The sequence below is a fragment of the Pelodiscus sinensis genome, chromosome 7 (assembly GCF_049634645.1).
Source record: "Pelodiscus sinensis isolate JC-2024 chromosome 7, ASM4963464v1, whole genome shotgun sequence".
Classification (NCBI taxonomy): domain Eukaryota; kingdom Metazoa; phylum Chordata; order Testudines; family Trionychidae; genus Pelodiscus; species Pelodiscus sinensis.
This window is the reverse complement of record NC_134717.1, coordinates 75,875,500-75,899,389: the sequence shown is the minus strand read 5'-3', so window position 1 is coordinate 75,899,389 and position 23,890 is coordinate 75,875,500. Positions and strand designations below refer to the sequence as shown.

Below are 23,890 nucleotides of genomic sequence, written 5' to 3'. Positions count from 1 at the left end.
TATCACGCAGTCGACTATTCAACTAGTCACTTACATCCTTAGTTACCATAGCAATCAAGACTTCAAAATGAAACTGTAAGTTTGCACCTTAATGCACTAGTGATAAATTGCATGAGACTTTTAAAACAGTAGTGGTTACGGGTCTATTTTCTTCTTAAACTCTATTGGTATTGTTCCTCTAAGTCCCCTTGTCCACAGAGTCTTCATAGAAAAACAGAATCAGAAAGGATATCTGTAGAAGAATTTGGGTTTGTGTGTGATAAATAGATATAAAAATCTATCTATCTATAGAGAGAGCTTCTTCTTATATCTTAAAGCAAGGTAAGGGCTTGGTTGTGCCAGGAAAACGGGATGTGCCTGGAATGGGATTGCTTCTCACAAAACCATATAGAAAAGAGACAGAATCATCATGATCACCAAATCAAGTACTCAGAGTCCTCAAAATTGACATGACACAGAGTGAATGCTGAAAGAGACTGAACTAAGATAAACCAGAAAAATAGGGATGAACAGTACATTCTCAGTAAACTTTACAGAAAAGACATAAGATGCCCTGCTGGGCTTGGTGGATTCCTCTTAGTAAGTCTTGCAGGAATCCCAGGCCTTTATTTCTCCCCTCATTCCTCATTTGGCTCCATATGACAGACTGAAGGGGAAAAAAAGTGGCAGTGTTCTTCCTAAGACCATCCAGTCATGACACCCAAATGAAATACCACTCATAATGGAATACAAAGATCTACAATCCTCTTCCTTTCTTAGGGAATGTCTGTACTACACAGTTTTTAATTACATGGTTATGTCAACACAGCCCTGTCACTAAAAGTCAGGCAGTGTAAACACTGCTTGTCCGCACTTTTGTCAACACAAAAATTCCACTCTCTACTAGTACTTGCTGCAGCAAAGCTTTTGTAGTTCCAGAGGAGCAGGCTTTGAGCACATATTAATGACAAAAGCTTTGTCACTCCATTGCCAATGTCGACACAGTCTAACGTGCTTTTGTAGCAGAGAAATAATTATTGTTTGACTTTTAATGATCACAGTTAGACATACAAGTTAACATCTCATTGAGAGGATATGGTGCACTTTACAATTCTGAGAGTTGTTTCCGGCTGTAGGAAGACAGATGTTGCTTATCAATTTACAGGAGCTTCATCTTTTCAAGGGTTTCTCATCATCATTATGAAAGGGGATGGATTGCACCCTCAGCAAGTTTGCAGATGACACTAAGCTATGGGGAGAGGTAGATATGCTGGAGGGCAGGGATAGGATCCAGAGGTTCAACAAGGGCAAGTGCAGAGTCCTGCACTTGGGATGGAAGAATCCCTAGCACTGTTACAGCCTGGGGACCGACTGGTTAAGCAGTTCTGCAGAAATGGACCTGGGGATTACAGTGGATGAGAAGCTGGATATGAGTCGACAGTGTGCCCTTGTAGCCAAGAAGGCTAATGGCATATTAGGTTGCATTAGGAGGAACATTGCCAGCAGATCTAGAAAAGGGACAGAATTGTGGTTTTTTGCTTTTTTTGATGTTCAAAAAAGATTTCAAATGTTTGTTTTTATGCATTAGAACTTGAAGTCTTGTCCCCCCAGAATACTGTATACCAGGGCTACTCAACACGTGGTCCACAGGCCACATGTGGCCGGCAGCCCATTTGTTTGCAGCCCATGTTGCAGTTGGGGTTTACATGGAGCTCAACACACAGCTCGCTGGTGGGAGCCAAAACAAAAAAAATAGTCAATATAATGGTCTTCTGTTGATATGCGTTTTAGTAGTTAAATTCCTGGACTGTCATTGCTCATTAAAAGTGCTGTCATATGCATGGAAATCGGGTAAATATTGCATTTTATTAATATCGGCAGAACTGACTTAAATGGGGCCTGTGTGTTGTATAGTCTTGCCTTAAACTCTGTATTCATGCCCGTCAGTGTGAAAGAAGCTATTTGCATATATGCAACCACACTTAAGTTGTGGCCCTCGGCATGTGCTGGGAGTATCATTGTGGCACCCAGGGTTTCCAAAGTTGAGCAGCCCTGATGTATACAGTATGATTTTGACACCACTTGACAAGGAAGTGAAACCTGATTAACTGAAATGGGAAGTGTTTAAATCTAAAGGTACCCTATGAGATTAGGTTGAATTTATAAAGGTTGATTTTTAAGAACACAATTTTGTGAAGTAAAAGGTACATGTCCTCACTGTGCACATGAGGTTGAGAGAGTATGTCCCTAGCAGAGTGGCTATCTTCAGTCTGACAGTGATGCACTACAGGTAGCCATCCCACAGTTCCTGCCGCCCCTTGCATTCCAAGTTAGACTCCCATTGCTTGATAGGACCAAAACATTGCAGCAGATGGTTGTGGATACATGTCAGCATCCCATAACACACTCATCTCTTCCCTCCCCCACTGCTTGAAAGGAACGGCAAACAATTTTTCATGCCCCTTTCCCCCTCGTTATCCATGCAGATGCTATAGCAAGACAAGCATGGGCCCTGCTCAGTTCTAGGCTGCTATGGCAAGTATTGCAAACACTTCACGTATTATGCTGCAGTGTGTCAAGAGTCTACCCAGGAGCCCCCGGAGCGAGGAAGAATGTGAGGGGGCCATGAACACAGACATGCAGGAACCCATTGAGTGGAGCAATAGGAATATGCTAGTAGCAGTCACTCCTGTTGACACAGTGGAATGCTGATTCTGCTCCTGTGAGACAAGCACAGACTAATGGGACCACATAGTTATGTGGCTATGGGATGTGACCAGTGGTTGCCAAAAACCCTGGATACCTACTTTCATAACTGTTGTTCTTTGAGATGTGTTGCTCATATCCATTCCCTTTACGTGAATGTGCGCTGGAACTGTTAGAAAAAGCTTCCAATAGCAGTACCCATTGGGTCAGTAGGGAAGCACTCTAAAGTGGCACCGCTATGGCAGCACACATACCTCTGCTGGCCCTCCACCCGTTCAGTTCCGTCTTGCTGGAACTCTCTGATAAAGGGGATGTGGGCAGGGTTTGGAATGGGCATGACCAACACATCTCGAAGAACAACAGATATGAAAGGTGGGAAACCATTTTTTCCTTCTTCAAGTGACTGCTCATGCCCATTCCCTTTAGGTGAATCACAAGTTGTGGTAACCAGAAGTGGGCTTGGAGACTAATTGGAAATGGACTGAAAAACTGCCCTACTGAATGCGTCATCCCTACTCTGCTGGGAGATGGCATAATGATTAGTGAATGTATGAATGGAAATCCAGAAAGCCATTCTGCAAATATTCAGGAGGGTACCTGTGCCACAAAGGCAGCAGAAGCCTGTGCTCTAGTAAAGTGGGCTGTGAAAGCGAGGTCATAACAGGTCCTGATACAAGCCATAATCCATGAAGATATACACTGGGCTGAGATCAGTGGACACTTCACCCTTCTGCTATGGAGATGAGTTAAGGAAAACTGCAGAATGATTTTGTTCTCTCTAAATAAAAAGCCAAAGCACCTCACATTCAGTGTTTGTAGAGCTCATTCTTTATTATTAGTGTGCAATTTAGGAAAGAAAACCAGGAGAAGATGTGATTTATATGAAATTGGGAGACCACCTTAGGCAAAAATGCTGGATGTTGTCAGAGTTTGACCTTGTCTTTAAAGAAAATGGCATAAAGGGGCTCTGCATTTAATGTTCAGAGGTCCAATATCTGTCTAGCTGAAGTAACAGCAGCCAAGAATGTTCATTTCTATGATAGATGCAAGAGAGTAAGTCACCAGTGGTTCAAAAGGTAGGCCTCGAAGTCTGGTGAGGACTAGGCTAAGATGCCAAGGTGGAACAGGCTGATGCACCTGTGGGTACAGCCTGTCTAAGCCCTTCAGGAAGTGACATACTCTGGGTTGGCAGAGATTGACTTACCCTGGCTACCCAAGTGAAAAGCAGAAATAGTCGCTAGGTGGACCCTGGCTGAGGACATAGACAATCCCTGTCTCCTCAGGTCTAACAAGTAGTTCAGGATGAATGGGACTGGGTCCTCCAGAAGAGCTATTTCCTTCTGGAGGGAGCAAATCGAGAAACGTTTCCACTTAGCCAGCCCAGGTAAATGGATGTAGTGGAAGGTTTCCTCCTGTATTGATTGCAACATTGCCTGTCAACCATGGAGCTTCCATGCCATTAGGTGGAGAGATTTGAAGTTGGGGTGGCACAATCTGCTGTAGTCCTGAGTGATTAGGTCTGGGTACAAGGGAAAGGCTATAGGCTGTTCCATTGCAAACTCCAGAAGAACGGTGAACCAATGTTGGTGGGCCCACGCTGGCATTGCCTCACCATAAGGAGAAAGGGTAAAAAGAGGGACTGCGTACAGGAGGTAAGATATCCAGGGTACCTCAAATGCATCCCCTATGGAGCCCAGGCTGTGGTTTAGGAAAGAGAAAAAAGTCTGACACTTCCTGTTCCCTTTCATTGTGAAGAGGTCTAGGTAGGGATACTCCCAGCTGAAGAAAATGCTTTGGGCTATATCCACTCTGAGGGACCAATTGTGCGTATGAAAAGACTGATCCCATCTGCCAGCATGTTCTGAATTCCAAGGAAGTATGTGGCTTCCAGCTGTATGGAATGCTGGATTCAAAACTGCCACAGACTAAGCGCTTCCTGACAGAGGAATGAGCACCACCTTCTCTGTTTCTATAAAACATCGCTGCCATATTGTCCATGAGGACTGAGACACACTTGCCTCACAGATGGGCTAGAACATCTGACATGTGAGATGTAATGCCCTTAGTTCCCTGACATTTAGGTGCAGTGATAACTCCCTGTGGGACCACATACCTTGATCTCCAATGTGCGCTCCCCAGTCCTGTGGAACCTTGCAACGCCAGACTGATACAGGTGGGAATCAATTCTGAGTGGGTAAATCAACAGTTGGGGCTGCTATGATCCAAGTAGCCAAGGCAATCAATACCTTTTTGCTGGAAGGGTTGTGACTCTGGGATACATGCAAGACACAGTGGAGGGCTTTGCTGTGATAATGTTCTCTAACTGTTGTGGGGCAATAAACAGACCACACATCCCTATCTTGGCACCAGGCCACTTTGCAGAGTACATAAATCACAAGGGGTACTTCTTAAGGTGTTGCAGGGTCACAAGGGTCATTTCACCGACATCAGCATGGGAAAGGTGCATGAGGCGCACATCTTTAGGAACTTGTCTCTTCAGAAAGCTGCTAGATGGAATTTTCTTCCCAAAGTAGAAAATTACTATCAGAGATGTGGTGATACTAAGAGTGATCTTTGGAGACCAGTCTACACCTTGCTCCCATGGCTCATAAGGCCATACATAGGCAACCTGGACCACAGTAAGGAGCAGTTCAACTACAGGCTGAGCAAGTGCAGAATGGTGGTAGAATGTGCTTTTAGCCATTTGAAAGCATGCTTCAGGAGTTTATTGACTAGGTTAGACCTTGGTGAAAGCAACATTCCCATTGGTGTGGCTGCTCGCTATGCACCCCATAATATCTGTGAAAGGGGGAAAAGTTTCTGGCACAGTGGGTGGTCAATGCAGATTGCCTAGCTGCTAATTATGAACAGCCAGACACTAGCAATAAGGAGAGTACAGAGGGGCATTCCATTTTGACCCCTTCTGTCACTTGTGTGCAAACAGATTACTGGCTGTCTTTGGTAGTACACTGGTTCAAGGATGTTTATGTAGGAAATAATCTAGCATTACAGTACTTCTCTACTGCAGCATCTAAATACATTTCATATAGCTCTCATAAATCATTTCACTATTTCATTTTGGGAATAGAACAGCCTTACCAAAAGCAGGCTATACTATTTTGTTTCTCTCTCATGCAGTGCTTTTGTAGTGGGGCTATGCCTTTACTCTGATTTATTCATAGCAATCACTTCAGTAATAGTGGTCATCAGTGGGTTTGCACAGGTGTAAATTACTGGCACATTGTAAACAATTCTGCTGATGATTCTTGAGCTGGAAAAGAATCCTCATCGTTTCCTTTTAAATGTGTTAGCACTTCAGGGCAAACAAGAATAAACAGCAGTACAAACTTCTTTTTGGGAAAAAACTTCTTTCCAAGTGCAAACAGATGAACATCAAACTACTTTTTGTCACACAAAAGGAATAGATCTAAGAAGATGTCATTTTATCAGTCACTTTGCAGATCAGAATTGTACTTTTAGTCACACTTATTTTTATCTATATTAGCATAATTCATTCAAAATCATCTGAGTATACTTTGCAGCCACAGTTAATTGTGTTTAGCCTACCATACATGGGGAAAGTGATGTGACAAGTTTAGTATTTTAAAAGAGATCACAGCTAAGAAATGAAAGAATGGGGCACCTTGATTGCATAATTCTGTGTATAATAAATATTTATGATGGAATATTGTAAAGAGAATCTTTTAAGAGCCAACAGAAACATGTTTTCACAGAGCATGAGTCAAATTTTCAATGTGACCTTAACTGGACCTTCATTTTTAGATTCAAATAATTGAGGGCAGAATTTAGGTCCCTGAGACATCAGGAACATAGCTATCTATATGACAAATTCCAAAAATTAAGTTACAAGTATTTTCATCCTCAATTTAAATCTCACAACAAAGGATGTTTATGTTTGAGTTGATTATGAGTACAAAATGTAACAGCAAAGATGTATAGCACCCAAATCAGGAAATTTCTGTGTAATTTTTGGCACACACTAACAGTAATACAATAAAATTTTCCTTTAACAGGAAAAATGATAAAGAGAAATATACACACAAGATATCTGAGTTAACGTTGCCCAAGCATTCTTAACACTATGGCTACATCTACACTACACATTTTTGCAGCAGAAAATATGCTAGAGGACTCATTAGCATAAGTTGCTATCTCATTAGCATATTTTCCTGCAATTTATTTTGCACAAAATGGGGTTTTTGTGCAAAAAGAAGCAGCGTGGACGTTTCCTTTTTGTGCAAAACAGGGATTTTGCACAAAAAGAAAACATCCACACTGCTTCTTTTTGCGCAAAAACCCCATTTTGCGCAAAATAAATTGCACAAAATATGCTAATGATGTCACAAATTATGCTAATGAGTCCCTCATTAGCATATTTTCTGTCACAAAAACATGTAGTGTAAACATAGCTTATGAGAGTGTTACACAACAAGGGGTTTTTTAATTTAAATTGTTTGCTTTGTAAAAGAGAATGTGATCTCATTATGGAATATATTTCCTGTTGCATACTTTCAGTGAACATGTGTTCACTTATGTTCTGGTCCTGAAAACACACACATGCATAATTATCACGCAAATCATTTCATTGCTAGACATTTGCAGAATCAGGACCTGAATTAGTAATGCACAAGCATGCTCCTCTTTGATAATTTTACCCTTTCTGAATGACCAAAGTCACTATTGTGAAATCTGAAATTTATTACAGATATTTTTGTGTAGCTTGCCAAAAAATGAATGCTTAAAATATTTATAAATAGGCATTCCCCCCACACCTTTGTGGAACGCATAGTTGAAAGAGTTTTCCCTCAAACTCTTTTAAAAAGTATATACACCAAGTTGAAGCATAGAATATTCTAGTCCAAAATTCAGCCATCTGATGGACGGACCAGAAAGAGACATGTGCAATGTTACACAGTATTTAGTAGGCTTCTTGTTTGTTTGCTCGTGTTTGTTTATTTTATGAAATTTAGGCCTTATCTACCTGAGGCTGGGAACATACCTCCTAAATGCTACTCTGCTAAAGGCAGAGAGATAAAAAATAGCAGTGTGGATGTGTGGTACATGGGCAGTGACTAGGATTAGCTGCCAGAGGGCAAGCCCATTGAGTCCCATAAATCCAAGCTCAGGTGGTTAGCCTGAGCTACCAACCATTCCACAAAAGTCCATACTGCTATTTTAGCCCACTAGCTTGAGCACAATTGGGCTATGTCTACACTGGTGGGTTATTGCGCAAGACGATTTACAGTATGGCGTGGAAAAAAAGGCTTCTTGAGCAAGAGCTACGCTCTTTTCTAACAGGTGTAAGCCTTCTTGCACAAGAGGTCAGAGTGGATGCTCGGCAGGGGTTTCTTGCGCAAGAAAGCGTCGACACTGCCATGGATGCTCTTGTGCAAAAGCACAGCTGGCACATGGCAGTGTGGACATTTTCTTGTGCAAGAGTTCTTGTGCAAGAAGCTGCCAGTGTAGACATAGCCCAAGTGCAAATCTGTCAAGGCAGGCTGGGAGGTGCACTCTCAGCTACAACACAGACTTCCCCTAGAGACCTAGCTGAAGTATGGCCAATGGTTTCAATGGGTTTTGAATTGCACCCTAAATGAGAGAAGAAATTATTTTAATTTAAATATCTTCTTTTTTAAAAATAACATGAAGTTTTGTGACCCAGGAACCTCTTGGCACCAAAAGGCAGAGGGTGCATGAAGTTTTACAGGCAGCCCTTGGGTTGGATATGAGCAACCCAGTGGTCATTGTAATTACTGCAAAGTATATTACAGATAGTATTTAAAGATTTGTGTCTACTGAAAATGCCCAGTATGTGTGTGTGGGGGCAGGTCTTGGGGCTTCTGTTGAGAGGAGGGGCACATCTGCCGCGGCTTGGGCTTTAGCAGAAATACCTCTCATGGGGCTGACGCCCCAAGCCCTGGCCCTCCCAGTAGGTGTGTCCCAGCTCTCAAACTGAAAATTATTGCATGAGGCTTGGAGGGCCAGTAAGTTTGGCCACCACTGATTTACATCCATTCCCATACTGAGCCAATGTTAATCAAGAGATTGCAAAATCCTCAAGAAAGGAAATTTATAGGAAGTAATAAACAGCAGTAGAGGATCCTGTTTATGACTAAGGACAGTGGCTTGTTGGGGTATATTTGTGGGTGCAGAGTTAGGCCCTGGAATCTTTACTAAGGACAAAAGTTACCAGAAGGGTTATCTTATGAATGGACGGTCACATCAAAACTGGCTGTAAAAATGCTGGAAGAACTTTTGATGAACATTGTTCTGTAAGATATGAAAGTATCTGGATAAGTAAATGTAAATGTTAGAATGTGTGTTATGATTTTCTTTATAAATATTTGTTTCCAATATTTTTACTTGCTAATGCGACTGTCTTTGCTTTATTAAATAAACTTAGATATGTTAATATTGAAAACTATGTTCTGTGTTAAGTGGAATGAGACTGAAATGTCTGAAGTGAAATGAGTAAGCTGAGATATACTATTTCTTTAGAGGCAACAGTATGTGAATACTGCAAATGTCCAATTCACCATGGGCTGGATGTTAGAGAGGACTCTGGGGATGCATATTGCTAACTTGTAGAGAGAGCAAGGTCTGCAAAGGCTTAGAGGGGAGTGCTTGTGCTGCCTGAGGAGGTACACGAGGCTCCCTCATGCAAGGGCAGGTGACAGTGAGGTGCCTTACAGCCTTGAGGACCCTTGGGAAACATCCCAAAATATCTTATTTCTAGCTGTTTAAAACTGTATACTCGGTCTTTCAACTAAGAGCTGAAAAAGCTCTTATTTCAGTTTTCTGGATCAAGGAGGATTCCAGCAGAAAAAGAGAGGACCAGAATTAATATCCGAGGTGGATGGGGGGGGGGGGGGGAGAGAGAAAGATTCCTCTTACCATCCAAAACATTCTACCAAACAGAAACAGAATCAAACCAGAAAAAGGCACAACTCATACTCCCTTTTAAAAAGTTATAGGACAAGTTACCTTTAATTCCAGCTGGATGCACACAGATATGATACTAAAAGGATAGTTAGTTTGTTTGCTTTTATTTGAAATGTGGATAATGTATTCCAGAATATAAAATGCAGTCAGTATATTACTAGTAAATACCTTTGATAAGTATGTAAATAAAATAATAATAATAAAAACAAAAACAAAACAACCTCTTCCCCAACACCTCCATGCACTGCAACTATACAAGCAATAAAGACTGAAAAGACTAAATGTTGCCCTAGAACAGTGGTCTCCAACCTTTTTAACCATAAGATCATGTTTTCAATGTAAGTGCAATGTTAGATCTAGCTCAAACCCAAATACCCTTGCCCCAATTCCTTCTCCCCCTTCTCCGAGGCCTCACCCTGCTCACTCCATCCCCCTTCTTCTCCCATCCTCACTCACTTTCACTAGGCTAGTATAGGAAATGGGGTGCAGGCTCTGATCTTGAGCCAAAGGCTTTGAAGTGTGGGAGGGGCTCCGATTTTAGCCCAGGGTAGTAGGATTAAGGTCCAAGAGGGGGAGTTTGGGGTGCAGGGGGACTCACGTCTAGGGGAGGAGGTTAAGTGGAGGAGGTTCAGGGCTGGGACAGAGGTTCAGGAAGCAGGCTCTGGCTGGGCACTGTTTAACTGAGATGGCTTCCAGGTGGTGGAGCAGTGGGGCTAAGGCAAGTTTACTCCTGAAAGCAGCTGGCATTTACAGCATTGACTGCATGGCGCCATTACAGGCAGTGAGCCCACAGCTTCTACTGGCCATGGTTCCCCATTAGTGATCAACGGTAGATGCAAGAGCGGTGTCTGATAGCAAGGACAGCATGTGGGGACCCCCTGTTCTGCCCCTCTCAGGGCGTATCTAGACTACGTGGAACGGTCGAAAGAGATTCTGCGGGAATTTGCACATCTTCTTCCAATCACACTTTCGAAAGCAGAGTGAAAGCTTCGTCAAAAAGCTGCTTTTCCTCAAAAAGAGGTTTATGCGGCTTTTCAACAAAGGGGGAGTTCGCCGAAAAAATTACGTTCACTTTCGAATCAGAAGATAATATGCAAATTCCCGTGGAATTTGCATATCTTCTTTCGACCGTTCCCCATAGTCTAGATGAACCTTTTGGGGCTGAAGGGACAAGCCAGCCACTTCCAGGAGCAGCAATTACCATCAAGATAATTACTCCAGACATGACAGGTTAGGCATTTTAGAACTAACTACTCAAAGAATTAAATTTAAGCTTAAAAGAAATGAAAATTGTGAAATGCCCAGACCAGTCTAAAACCAAAAATAAAACACTTTGCAAGCACTAAAAGAAGTAACAACCCCCCCCCCCCCACACGCATGTGTTGGGTCGGGAGATGAGAGGGAAAAACTGTGTGTTTGTAAGAATGACAGACACACCATGTGTAAGAGTGACAGAGATTTGGATTGCCAAGCTCCCTCCATCCCCTTCTCTCTATCTGGCAACAAAGTGCAGAAGTGGGGGGAGAAGGAACACCCTGACATCAGCTTCCCTCCTCTTCTCCCTCCCACACCCTGCACATCAAGCAGGAGTCTCCCAGGGTTGCAGCTCCAGGCAAAGGGCAGGAGTAGCATGATAGTGGGTGAAAGGACAACTGAAGTGAGAGCTTCCTGGCAAAATCAGTCAAGATCACCTCTTAGAAGCTCCAAGATCTACCAGTAGATCATAATCTACTGGTTCGCGACCACTGCCCTAAAAAGTATGTGACCAACTTCCAGAGACTTCAATAAACATACCTCCCATCTTATTAAGAAGAAAATTAAGTACAACTCTCATGTGCTCTGTTCACTTCTATATGCCAATTAATTATGCTTCCCCTGAAGCTTGGTATCTTTCCCTTTTATTTGTTTAAAAACTTGAAGCTCCTTATTTTTAGAGGTTCTCGTTAATAGTACACACGTTATTTTCCTCTTACAAAAATGAAATGTCAATAAAATCTAAGAGCATACCTCTTTAATTTGGTGCTATCAAAGATCAAAATATTGAAGCTATAGCCTCTCTCCGAGTTACGGACCAAACACTTGGCCGTAACTCGGACCCCATTGAGTTACACGCGACCGTGCTGTTCATAAGCGCAGGCTGCGTTCGTAACTCGGGGACCAGCTTTACGACCGCTCCATGGGAGCTTTGGTTGTAAGTGCAAATGGTCGTAACTCGACTGTTCGCAACTCGGAGAGCGGCTGTACAAGTTGCTCTCAGGCTTACTATAACAGCATGATAGCCTACTAACATAATCACTGTACTAGACTTGGCAAATAGGACTTAAACACAGCTCCATGTAAAGTGTAGGTGTTAGATTTTTTTTTTATGGCAGTATCTAGGACCTAGTGCTCATACTGTATAAAACAACTACTGCTTCTACAAGTTCTTAACAGGTGATGTAGGCCTGTTGAACTAGCAGTCGGGCTCAACAATACTCTGTTTAATAATGTTTAAATTATGGTTCTAGTCAATCATTCTCTTTATTTTTGGACAGAATTATGCTGGTTATAGAACTGAGGATGGGAGAACAAAAAGACTGTATGAGCGTTTACACTTCTTGACAACTTACCTTGAAGTCAATGATTATAGCAAGTCAAACACAAGGCTTGTAACATTGGCACTTGAGTTCCACGTAAAACTGTAAAACAGTTTCCATTTCAATTGGCAGTTAAAAAAAACAAAGCTACAATCATATCAGTACTAAGATATGTGGCATTTAGTTTATGATCTCAAATGGGAGCCCTGTACCGCTGATCTCAAATACTGCAACTCCCTAATGTCAAGCTCACTACTGTAGGGGGTAGAACACAGAGATTCTCTTCTCTTTTGCTATTTTATAGCATGTGCAATATTTGGAGGCGTGCCCTTTAGAAGGTGAGGAATGTTCGCATCTGATGGTCATTTAGCTGAAAGACCTCTGCTCAGAATAACAGAGAGGCAAGAACTGATTCTGAAAGCAGACCCCCTGAGAGAAAGTAAAGAGAATAGAAAGCAGGATAACGTCTGTGTGAACAATATGAAAATTAAAAGCCAGGAAATAAAGAAGCCAAGAGACCCAGGAAAGAAGCAGAAGCAGATGAAGCTCCACTTGAAGAGGCAAACATGCACCTTTTTCTCACTATGTGGTGTTTATCTGGATTTGGAATTGCTGTCTGACATGTCATTTCCATTTAAATAGAAAAAAATTCCAAGCATATTCTAATTGCTGAAGACCAATCCAGTTACACATAAAGTAACCACTTCAGGAAAAAGTAAGATGAATAGATTTAAGGATCTTGATCCAAGTGCCACACCAGATTCATATATCTCAGTTTGCTGGGTAAGCATCAGTGCATATAATGGCTTGGATCCACCAGCTGAGAGGGCTATCATAGCCCTAAACCTCTGTGGCCTGATGGTGGTGGTGGATTCTCCCTTAATGAAAAACTTTGCACATATCCCCACCACTTAGGCTGCACGATAAGTGTATGGTTTTCTATAAGGAAAATAACTAATTACTGCCAAGAAGTGGGTAGTGAAGGGTAGATTAGTAATACAGAGAAAATTTGTTTAAACAACCTGTTAGGGAACACAGACTGATTGTTCAGTAGAGGTGGTTTCCTAAGAAAGGTGAAGTAGAATTGCACTAATATTTGGGGGGATAGTTTGCAGCTGGCTTAAGATATCAGTATGTTTAATTAGGACAGTCTCTGCACAGACTTGGTTTTCTTTTTATAGTGCAGACAGTCACAGACTCTGATCATTCAATCATTGACACTTGGGTTAAATTAAAATCAAAGTTACTCTGAAATGTTAATTTCCTTTAAAGAATGACTTGCTGTTTGATGTCTGGAATATAAATGATAGTTCAAAAATTCAATCCGAAGCATATAAAAGTTTGTCACATGGTGAACACTGACGAGACTTGCATGTGCACTCAGGGTCACCCCTTAAATTATACACATCACTACATTCTCTGAAACTACTTTGGCTTTCAGGCTCCACTAATTTTGAAACAAAATTGTCAAATGTCATCCTGCTTTAACTGAGCTACACCATTTAACTCAATGTCACTACTCCAGTAAACTATTCTGAAGCCAAACAAGGAGACTTGACTCTATACTAGTTGTCCTAAGTACTAAAACAATATAACTTGTAAGCCATTTTTGGCAGCACCCCTAAAAACAGCAAAACCTTAAACTTTCTAAATTTAAGCCAAAATTACTCTGCCTTAAGCAAATCACCCAGTGATTAAGTTTCTTCCACGTACAGTAATTCCTCATTTAACACGGTAGATACATTTCAGAAAATGATGGTGTTAAGTGAAAACGTGTTACGCGGGGTCAATTTTCCCATTGAAAATAATGGAAAAAGGGGGGTTGCGTTTCAAGTGGTGGTGTCAAAGTCAATTTTCTGTTGGTGATGAGTCATCAACGTCAACATTAGACGATGTACTGTATAGTACAGTAAAACACCCAATAGGGCATCAGCTGGAACCCAGAAGTGGTCTGATCAGCCGCTCTCTCAGTAGGGCTGCTGAGAGCCGCATGTGCGCTCACGGCTCCAGCCTGCACATGATAGCACCGGGACCAGGACATAAGGTTGGGGGAGAAAGAGGACTAGGTTACAGCAGGAAGGGGAGGTGTTTGGCTCTGGGGATGGGAAGGGGAGGAGAGGGGTGGAGGGATTCAGTCGGGAGTACAGTATGCTCTTGTGACGGGTCTGCTGGGACCCACACTGTGTCCGGTGAGGGGGGGCAGGTCGCCAGGGAACAGTGTGGCAAGCGGTTGAACCCTCCACCGCTTTGCAAGGAGGCGGGGGAAGCCCTGTGCAGCCGCTGGCAACAGGCCCACTGGGGAAACCCAGTCACTGGCCTGCAAGCGAGGGCAGAGGAGAGGGAGTGAGGCGTCCAGCGAAGGGGGGGGTGTCTCCCGGGAATGGTGCGGTGAGCAGCGAACCCTCCACGGCTTTGCAGAGAGGCAGGGGAAGCTCCACACAGCCACCGCTGATAGGCCGGCTGGGGAAAAAGTGTTATTTTGGGGACGGTCATGTTATTCAAAAAACGTTCCTCCCCAAAAAAATCATGTTATCGTGAACACGTGTTAAGCGGACACATGTTAAATGAGTAATTACTGTACTTGTAATCTGTCTGACCCTTCTCAAAAGAGGGGCTTGCAATATGCCGTATAGGTGATCGTAGTTCAGCCTGCTCTGATCTACACACTCAAATTTCCCTAAACTAAAACAGGGATTTTCAAACTCTGGGTTGCAGCTTGTTAAAGGCAAGCTTCTAGTTGGCCCCAAGACACTTTATTTTACCAGTGCATCTGCAAGTATGGGTGATCACAGCTTCTGTTGGCCATGGATTGCTATTCTTGGCCAATGGGAGCTGCAGGAGGCGGTGTCTCGATTTGCACCGCTTCCTGCAGCTTCCATTGGCTGGGAATGGCAATCCACGGCCAATGGGACCTGCGATCATCCATATCTTCAAAGGCATAGGTAAACAAAGTGTCTTGGGGCCCAACTAGAGCCTTGCCCTTATAAGCCACAACCCAGAGTTTATAAACCTCTGAGCTAGAACACTAATGCTTCATCTTGGATTTAAGAACTGCATTGCCCCAGAGCAGCACAGCTGTCGTGGTAGGTACAGGATGGACAAGTGATTCTGAGGTATTGATGATTTTGAAATCAAAACTAAAGATCTTGAACTGGCACTGGAATCAGACTAGGAGTCAGAAGAGGGAGTAGAACACATGGGTGAGATATCTACAGCTGCTTATCTTGCTGAGGTAGTGGGAAGCCTCTTCCTGCACAAAACTGTGGAGACTCCACCACTTTGCTTCTACATTCAGCCCCTGCTACAAAGAATTAGTGATTCAATACAAAAACAACAAGTGCATGGATAATTGTGGCCACATCCTTACCCAAGAGAGATAGATGGAGTTTCTTAACAAGCTACAATAAAAGGCTTTTTTGTTTTTGGCTGGGTTGGTATTTTAGCTTTTAATCAAACATGACTGCAATGGAAAAGGAGCACAATGCCCAACTTAGCTCTTGAGTGTATTTCCCTGCTTCCAATCAGCATCGCTTCTGTCTTTATTGGACAAAACTTGAGCCAGTTGCTCTTCATAGATATTTATTTCATACACACATTGGTACATACTCATGAAGCTATCCATTGCCTTTGCGTGACATAAAACAGACAGGTAGGTGTTAATGGTGCACCCTTGGCATCATGGCCCTAGATGTCTTACCATATATAGTCATGTACAGGGCTCGCCAAACGGTGGCGAGCCCCACTCACCAGCCGCGTGGTTTCGAGCCGTTCTGCGCATGCGCAGATCGTTCTGCAATGGCTCTTCCAGGTTGAACCCTGGTCATGTAGATATTGAAGAGGAGGGGAATCACAAATTAAAGCTTGATTGTCACTGTTTTAAGAAATGATTTTGCCTATGACTGGGAGTTTGGAGATGGGATGATACTAAGGATGTTAGATAGCATGTAATTGAATAGTTGTGTAACTACATCAAATTTTAGTAGTACATGACTATTATTTTGCCCCTGGAGGGGGGTGGGCCCGGCCGCCAGTGCACACCCAGCTCCACTCCCAGGGAGCCCCCTGCCAGCCCGCACTACTGCCTATCAGAGGAAGCAGCGTGGGCTAGCATTTAGGCATGCCAATGTGTATTCTATTATAAGATTAACCCATAAGTCTAGACTTATGGGTTAATCTTGTTGACTACACGCATTTTGTCCCCCTCTTGCTGCCTCTGTATCAGAGGCAGCAGAGGAGAGGAGGGGAAGCGGGAGTCAGCTTAAAAGCAAGTTCCCCTCAGCACCAGCTCAGGGGTGCTGCCTGCCCTCCTCCACCCTGCTGCCTCTATCAGAGGCAGCAATGCAGGGGAAGAGAGCAGTAGGAGACACTGCAGTGAAGCAGATTGTCTGCAAGGGGTCTGAGCCTCCCAAGGAACAGCCCTGTCTGTGGAGATCTCGGACCCCCTGCAAACAGGGGCTGCTTCCAGACCAACCTCTCTCTGTGGCCAGCCCTGGCCACCGCAGACATAGGCTGCTTTCTGGCAGCCTCCCCAGTTACCTCCCGCTCAGCCTCTGTCCGGGGGGAGCTCGGACAGCCACTGACAGAGGCTGCTGCCTCTATATCAGAGGCAGCAGTATAAGGTGGCAGGCAGCAGGTGCATGTGGGGAGCTGGTTTTTAAAAACCAGCTCCCCTCATGGACTGGCTCTTGCCTGGTACCCCACACTGTTACCTCTGATATGCAAAACCACAGCGCGGCAGGGGGCTTCCCAGGAGTGGGGCCAGAGCGCACTTGCTGTTGCCCCCACTGCTGGGGACTATCGAATAGTCGGGTAACAAATAAGAATTCATGCGGTTATACAAGACTATTCAATTACCCAATATTGAACACATCCCTAGCAGCACCAGTCCCTGGCGGTGGGGGGGCGAGGGTCTCAGCTTTCCATAGGCAGAGGCTGCACTTCAGCACCTCCCCTGCCCCCCATGTTGCTGCCTCAGTGCAGACAGGAGAGGAGGGAAGAGAAGGCTGCAGGCAGGAGCGGGGGGGAGGGTGTAGCCAAAAAGATTAACCGATAAGCCCAGGCCTATCAGTTAATCATGTAGTTGTCTACATGCTGACATCCCTAATGGTAACTGGAAAGATTTGCTCTATTCAGTGCGGACTTTGAGGACTGGGTAGGTAATTACATTTTTCTTAAGCTTCAGAGGGATAGCTTAGTTACTTTGTAACTGTTTAATTTTTATGTTTTTCTTAGTTACTTCTCTGAAAAAAGCATTGATTGTTTATTAGCAATGGGTAACATTCTTCCTTGCTTTCACTGACCTAAAGAAAGGTCAACAGCTCTACAAAGCACCTTGATCCTAGTTAAGAACATTCATGCTAATCCAGTTTTAGCACAATTCTTAACTTAAAAAAAAAAAAAAAAAAAAAAAAAAAGAGAGAAACAATAGCCAAATTGCATATCATTAGACAAAGACCGTACTAAGGCCAAATTTACCTCTGTCCTGCAGAGTAGGAAGCATCATCCTCTGAAAAATATAATGGAAAGGACTGCTCAGATCCCCACCAAGTTGCTGCTCCGGAACCAGTATGGGGGCTTCACCATTCATATTATCTGTATTATCAAAGTGCCTAGCTACTTGGAAAAAGGAGGACCACCTGAAGTGTTCTTGCACCTTGCCTCTTGCAGGGATCTTCCTTCCAACCATGGCTTTTGACAAGGGACAGCTAGGTTCCTCATATCCATCCAGGCTTCTGAAGGTTGGGGGGGGGGGGGGGGGGGGGGGGGCGGAGAGAAGGGATTTATCCCCTAAATCAGTGTTTCTCAACCAGTAGTACCAATACCCTTAGGGGTACTCGAGGGAAGTTTGGGGGTGGGGGAGGGAAGGGTACCTCAACAACTGAAATTTGGAGAAAACTGAATTTGTGTTAAGTTTTACAGCACTTTTATTATTTTTGAACTTTTTACACAAAAATTTCTTCATCTGCCCGGCTAGGATTAAGATGTTTAAACAAATGTGTTGCAATTGTAGAAGAAAAATGAATGGTGTGTCTGAAAACTGTAGGTATTGGGGGTATTTTTTTAAAAAAAGGGGGGTACTTACATTTTTTTTTTTAAAAGGTGTACTTTATAAAAAAGGTTGAGAAACATTTATCCACTAAAAATGAATTACACAAAACAAAAGCATGTTATATTTAATCACTAGCCCTCAGCAACCTCAGGATCAAGTCCATTGCTTCCTGAAATCAATGGGAAGATACAGCACCATTGAAATCAGTGAATCAGCCCTCCAGTTTCTTAAGATTTTCAAGCACTCCTCTATTGTCAAGTTTATACTTCTCAATGAAGGAATCAAGAAGAGGATGTGGTTTCCAGTGCAAATAAGAAAGGCACTGTGGGGTGGTTAGAAAGCTTACCGTATTTTCCGGCGTATAAGGCGACTGGGCGTATAAGACGACCCCCTAATTTACCAGTTAAAACATAGGCTTTGGCCTATACTCGCCGTATAAGACTACCCCCCCTTCCGAGGCAACACCATTTAATAACATCAGATTTGATTTAAATAATTTTAATGAAAACGGTTTTGACTGACCGGTACTTAAAATCCTTCAAAATCCTCATCATGTTCATACAAAGCCTGCTCAGATTGGCAAAGGTTGTAATAGCCCGCCTCTCTGACTCAGCCAATCCGAGCAGGCTTTGTATGCATTAATAGATGACACCGCTTGCCGTGATTGGCTCAGTGTGGTACATACAGCATCAGCACAGGGACGTTCTGTATGTAGCCGAAGCTACAGTACTGTATTAGGGCACATCCAGCGGGCTAAAAGGTAATAATAGGGACGTTCTGTATGTAGCCAAAGCTACAGTATGTTTATACCCGGCATATAAGACGACCCCCGATTTTTGGGGGATGTTTTTTAGTATAAAAAGTCGTCTTATATGCCCGAAAATACGGTACTTAGAGCCCAACATTTGTGTGACTGCAAAACGGTCTTTAAAAATTAATTTTAAAAAGTAATTAATTTTGGGATATTACAGTTTTACAGATGTAATTTAACAGCCCCAATCTTGCATTTTGATTGGAGCAGGTAGACCTGAATAGAGGCCTGGGGCCTAAAGTGTCTCCAAACCTCCCCCCCCACAAATCAGCTAACCAGAAGGGGAATGAAAAGGTTCTCATTTGCCTATTTCAGATTAAAAAAACAAAAAACAAAACAAAACAAACCCACCATCAACACATGGTACTCTAACCCTTTTTCAGTTCTCTCTCTACAGGAACGGAAGACACTCAATAATCTAGGTTATTTCCAGCTTTATAGACACAAGAACCACTGGTTAAGTTAACTGATTTCCTCCTCCCCCCACTGAAGTTTTAATTTCTTATACTGGGCGAATCTAGCCATCGACCCAGACACACTGGGTTGCTAGCATGAGTTTATATATTTAAAAAAAAAAAGTTTTGGAGGGAAGAGATAAGCCACACAAACTTCATAAAAACCACATAATTTTTAAAGTTTTAAACCTACTATAGGATTCACAAAGGTGCTGGAATCCTACTCTACTTTTTAACATGGGCATGGGCCTCCAAACTAGTTCTGGGGCATTGGAAAAGCAGCTCCAGGATGGAAGCTGATAAATCGGGAGGGCCATGTTCCCACCAACTGCCTCCCCTCACTCCCACTCCTGGCTCCAGCACCACTGTATGTATCATTAATCCCAAAAAATTGAAAACATTGTGCCTTTAAATTAGATGAAAAGACTGTGCAAGATGCAGAATCCTAGAAGTTGAAGGAAGGAAGTGTACAACAGCAAGTGGAAAAACAAAACAAAAATTAAGAATTTCTAGTATGGATACTGAAGCTGCAGGGAATAAAAAACTAGAATGGCAATGATGGGGGTAAGATACCTAAAATATTTTTCAGAATTGTGTAATGTGGTATATATATCAAATATAAAACAGGATAATGGAATAATACAGTTTTAGTACAGGTGCAACCCAACTATCATTGTGTCTGCAGCATTCTCATTTAAGAAACCTGCAGGTTAGTTGCAAGACTGACCACTGTATCAAAATTTCCTACAGTTACACTTATGGGGAAATTCATTTTTAGTATTGAAGTATTAACAAGATTACATCTTCCTACTGCTACATACCAGGAGTAGGGTGCAGAGATCTGTATCTTGATTATTAGCTTCTCTGCACTATTTCAATTGAACTGCCATGAAAAGCAATGCTTTGGGAGACCTGGACAGTTTCTTCTGAACATGTGCATACCCCATTTTAAAAAGAGCCCATCAAATCAAGTCTGCCCCAGAATAAACTCTTGAAAAGCTTTTATTGGAAACCCCCCCCCCTCCCCCCGCCACTAGTCCTGTAACAAACTAAAATACTACATACGTTTCTACATAGTTTAGTTACAATTCCTTTAACCAGATATTACCGGACCAGTACCATATCAGTCAGAAAATGAAATCGACGATAAATGAGTGAAACTAGGTAGGCTGTGTATTATCCAAATAGAATGGAATAAGCATAAAGAGAAGGAGCTTTTCAAATTCAGTTTTAATCCAAGATACTTGTGCAATACATGACAGTGTGTGTTAACAGAGCTGACCCTTAAGACAGGGCTGTCTGCCGCAGCACTTGGTATGCTTCAGGGAATAAAGATACACCTTTCGAGAGGTCTGTCTGACACGAATTAAAACATCGCCCCGCTCCGGGAGCTGTGACTGCGGGGGCGGCCCACTCTGGAGGGCAGGGGGAGAGAACCGCTGCGGGCCAGCTGGCCATCGGGGCGGGAATCAGGAGGAAGCGCGATTCGCGGCGCGGCGGGCTGGGAGGGCACCGAGCCGCGGCGGGGCCGGGATTAGCGGGGGCGCGGGAGCCCGGCCCGGGTTTCAGAGGCGGCGAGGGGCCGGAGCGGGCTGTGCGGCGGGGCCGGGATTGGCGGGGGCCCGGCCCGGGTTTCGGAGGCGGCGAGGGGCCGGAGCGGGCTGTGCGGCGGGGCCGGGATTAGCGGGGGCGCGGAGCCCGGCCCGGGTTTCAGAGGCGGCGAGGGGCCGGAGCGGGCTGTGCGGCGGGGCCGGGATTAGCGGGGGCGCGGAGCCCGGCCCGGGTTTCGGAGGCGGCGAGGGGCCGGAGCGGGCTGTGCGGCGGGGCCGGGATTAGCGGGGGCGCGGAGCCCGGCCCGGGTTTCGGAGGCGGCGAGGGGCCGGAGCGGGCTGTGCGGCGGGGCCGGGATTGGCGGGAGCCCGGCCCGGGTTTCAGAGGCGGCGAGGGGCCGGAGCGGGCTGTGCGGCGGGGCCGGGATTGGCGGGAGCCCGGCCCGGGTTTCGGAGGCGGCGAGGGGCCGGAGCGGGCTGTGCGGCGGGGCCGGGATTGGCGGGAGCCCGGCCCGGGTTTCGGAGGCGGCGAGGGGCCGGAGCGGGCTGTGCGGCGGGGCCGGGATTGGCGGGAGCCCGGCCCGGGTTTCGGAGGCGGCGAGGGGCCGGAGCGGGCTGTGCGGCGGGGCCGGGATTAGCGGGGGCGCGGAGCCCGGCCCGGGTTTCGGAGGCGGCGAGGGGCCGGAGCGGGCTGTGCGGCGGGGCCGGGATTGGCGGGAGCCCGGCCCGGGTTTCAGAGGCGGCGAGGGGCCGGAGCGGGCTGTGCGGCGGGGCCGGGATTAGCGGGGGCGCGGAGCCCGGCCCGGGTTTCGGAGGCGGCGAGGGGCCGGAGCGGGCTGTGCGGCGGGGCCGGGATTGGCGGGGGCGCGGAGCCCGGCCCGGGTTTCGGAGGCGGCGAGGGGCCGGAGCGGGCTCCGCGGCGGGGAAGGACCAGCCTGAGTGGGGGCAGCCCGGGCCAGGGGCACCAGACACGCTGCCCGGACAGCGGCTGCCGGGCTCTCCGGAGGGTCCCTGCGGCCCAGGCGGGGCCCGGCGCCGAGCTGGCAGCCAGAGCGGTCCCGCCGCCATTGCTCTTTGTTCGCCGCGCTCGGAGCGGCGGCGGCGGGGATGTTGCAGGGCTCGGCGCGGCTCCATCTTTAAAGCGGGCGCCCCTCCCGCTGGCGGTGCAGGCCGGGCCGCCTGTTGCTCCCTGCGCCCCGCCGGCTCCATCCCCCCCCGGCTGGGCGCCGTCCTCCTCTTACCGGTTACGGGCTGCTCCGTCACTGCTCTCGCTGCGCCTAGGCTCTCGCCGCAGTTTTATTCTCTCCCCCACGTAACACACCGCGTCAAACTACACCTCGGCCGCGTCACTCACACGGCTCCCCCAGCCCGGCGACAGGCAGCGGCCGACTGAGCGCCAGCCGGGGAGCGAGCGCGAGCGCGCCGCGGCCCCTCGCGGAAACTGCCGAGCGCGAGCGGACAGGGCCGAACACGCGGCGGGCACGGAAACAGCCGAGCGGCAGCGGACAAGGCCGAACACGCGGCGGGCACGGAAACAGCCGAGCGGCAGCGGAAAAGACCGAACCGCCGACCGGCTGCGGGGGTGCTCGACCAGGCACGGAAACACCCGAGCGGGAGCGGAAAAGGCCGAACACGCGGCGGTCACGGAAAGGGCCGAGCGGGAGCGGAAAAGGCCGAACCGCCGACCGGCTGCGGGGGTGCCCGACCAGGCACGGAAACAGCCGAGCGGCAGCGGAAAAGGCCGAACCGCCGACCGGCTGCGGGGGTGCCCGACCAGGCACGGAAACAGCCGAGCGGGAGCGGAAAAGGCCGAACCGCCGACCGGGCGGTTCCAGCGGATGAGAGGCTGGAGATGAGTCAGTGCCCTGTAGCCAAGAGGGCGAATGGCAGATTCGGGTGTGTGATGGGTTTGCCGGTGCAAGCCCCCCTCTCGGAGGAGTGCCCTTGGCAGCTTCTCCTCGGACTGGTGATAAATGCCGGCAATGGAGATGGATGGAGCTGTAGCACTTAGAGTTGCTAACCCACACTCCTGAGCTATAGACGTGCGGACCATTGTCCCGATTTTTCCACGACAGTCCCAAATTTAAATGCTCTGCCCCGGCTCCCCATGAAGTAGTGAAATGCCCTGGAAAGCCCTGCCAGACATTTCACTGCTCGGTGGGACACCAGCGTGCGGGAAGAAGCTCTGCCCCCTCCCATTGCTCCTCACGCGCACCGCAGCCTCCTTCCCCTTCCCCCAACAGGGCCGTAGGGCAGCTGGGCCAGCTTCCAGGAATGGGAGGCCCCTCCCTCGCTGCCCTCCCTCCCCACGCAGAACCGCCTGGTGGCCCCACCGCCTTCTCTTCTGGACTGCCTTGGAGCCCTGGTCTGGTGGCCCCACCGCCTTCTCTTCTGGACTGCCTTGGAGCCCTGGTCTGGTGGCCCCACCGCCTTCTCTTCTGGACTGCCTTGGAGCCCTGGTCTGGTGGCCCCACCGCCTTCTCTTCTGGACTGCCTTGGAGTCCTGGTCTGGTGGCCCCACCGCCTTCTCTTCTGGACTGCCTTGGAGCCCTGGTCTGGTGGCCCCACCGCCTTCTCTTCTGGACTGCCTTGGAGCCCTGGTCTGGTGGCCCCACCGCCTTCTCTTCTGGACTGCCTTGGAGTCCTGGTCTGGTGGCCCCACCGCCTTCTCTTCTGGACTGCCTTGGAGCCCTGGTCTGGTGGCCCCACCGCCTTCTCTTCTGGACTGCCTTGGAGCCCTGGTCTGGTGGCCCCACCGCCTTCTCTTCTGGACTGCCTTGGAGCCCTGGTCTGGTGGCCCC

The 23,890-nt window shown here is 46.6% G+C and overlaps 1 protein-coding gene across 2 annotated transcripts in view; it reads right to left on the bottom strand.

The window, feature by feature from the left end:
- Positions 1–22,535, bottom strand: part of CREB1 (cAMP responsive element binding protein 1) — a 52,744-nt gene extending 30,209 nt beyond the window's left edge. The window contains exons 1-2 of one of the 2 annotated variants that reach the window (XM_075934367.1): positions 22,331–22,535; positions 17,700–17,730 (exon numbers count right to left, since the gene is read on the bottom strand). The gene's annotated coding sequence lies outside the window, so the exon portion shown is untranslated. The remainder of the gene's footprint in view (positions 1–17,699; positions 17,731–22,330) is intronic. The other variant, XM_075934365.1, reaches the window with a different exon arrangement.
- Between the last annotated feature and the right edge of the window lie 1,355 nt (positions 22,536–23,890).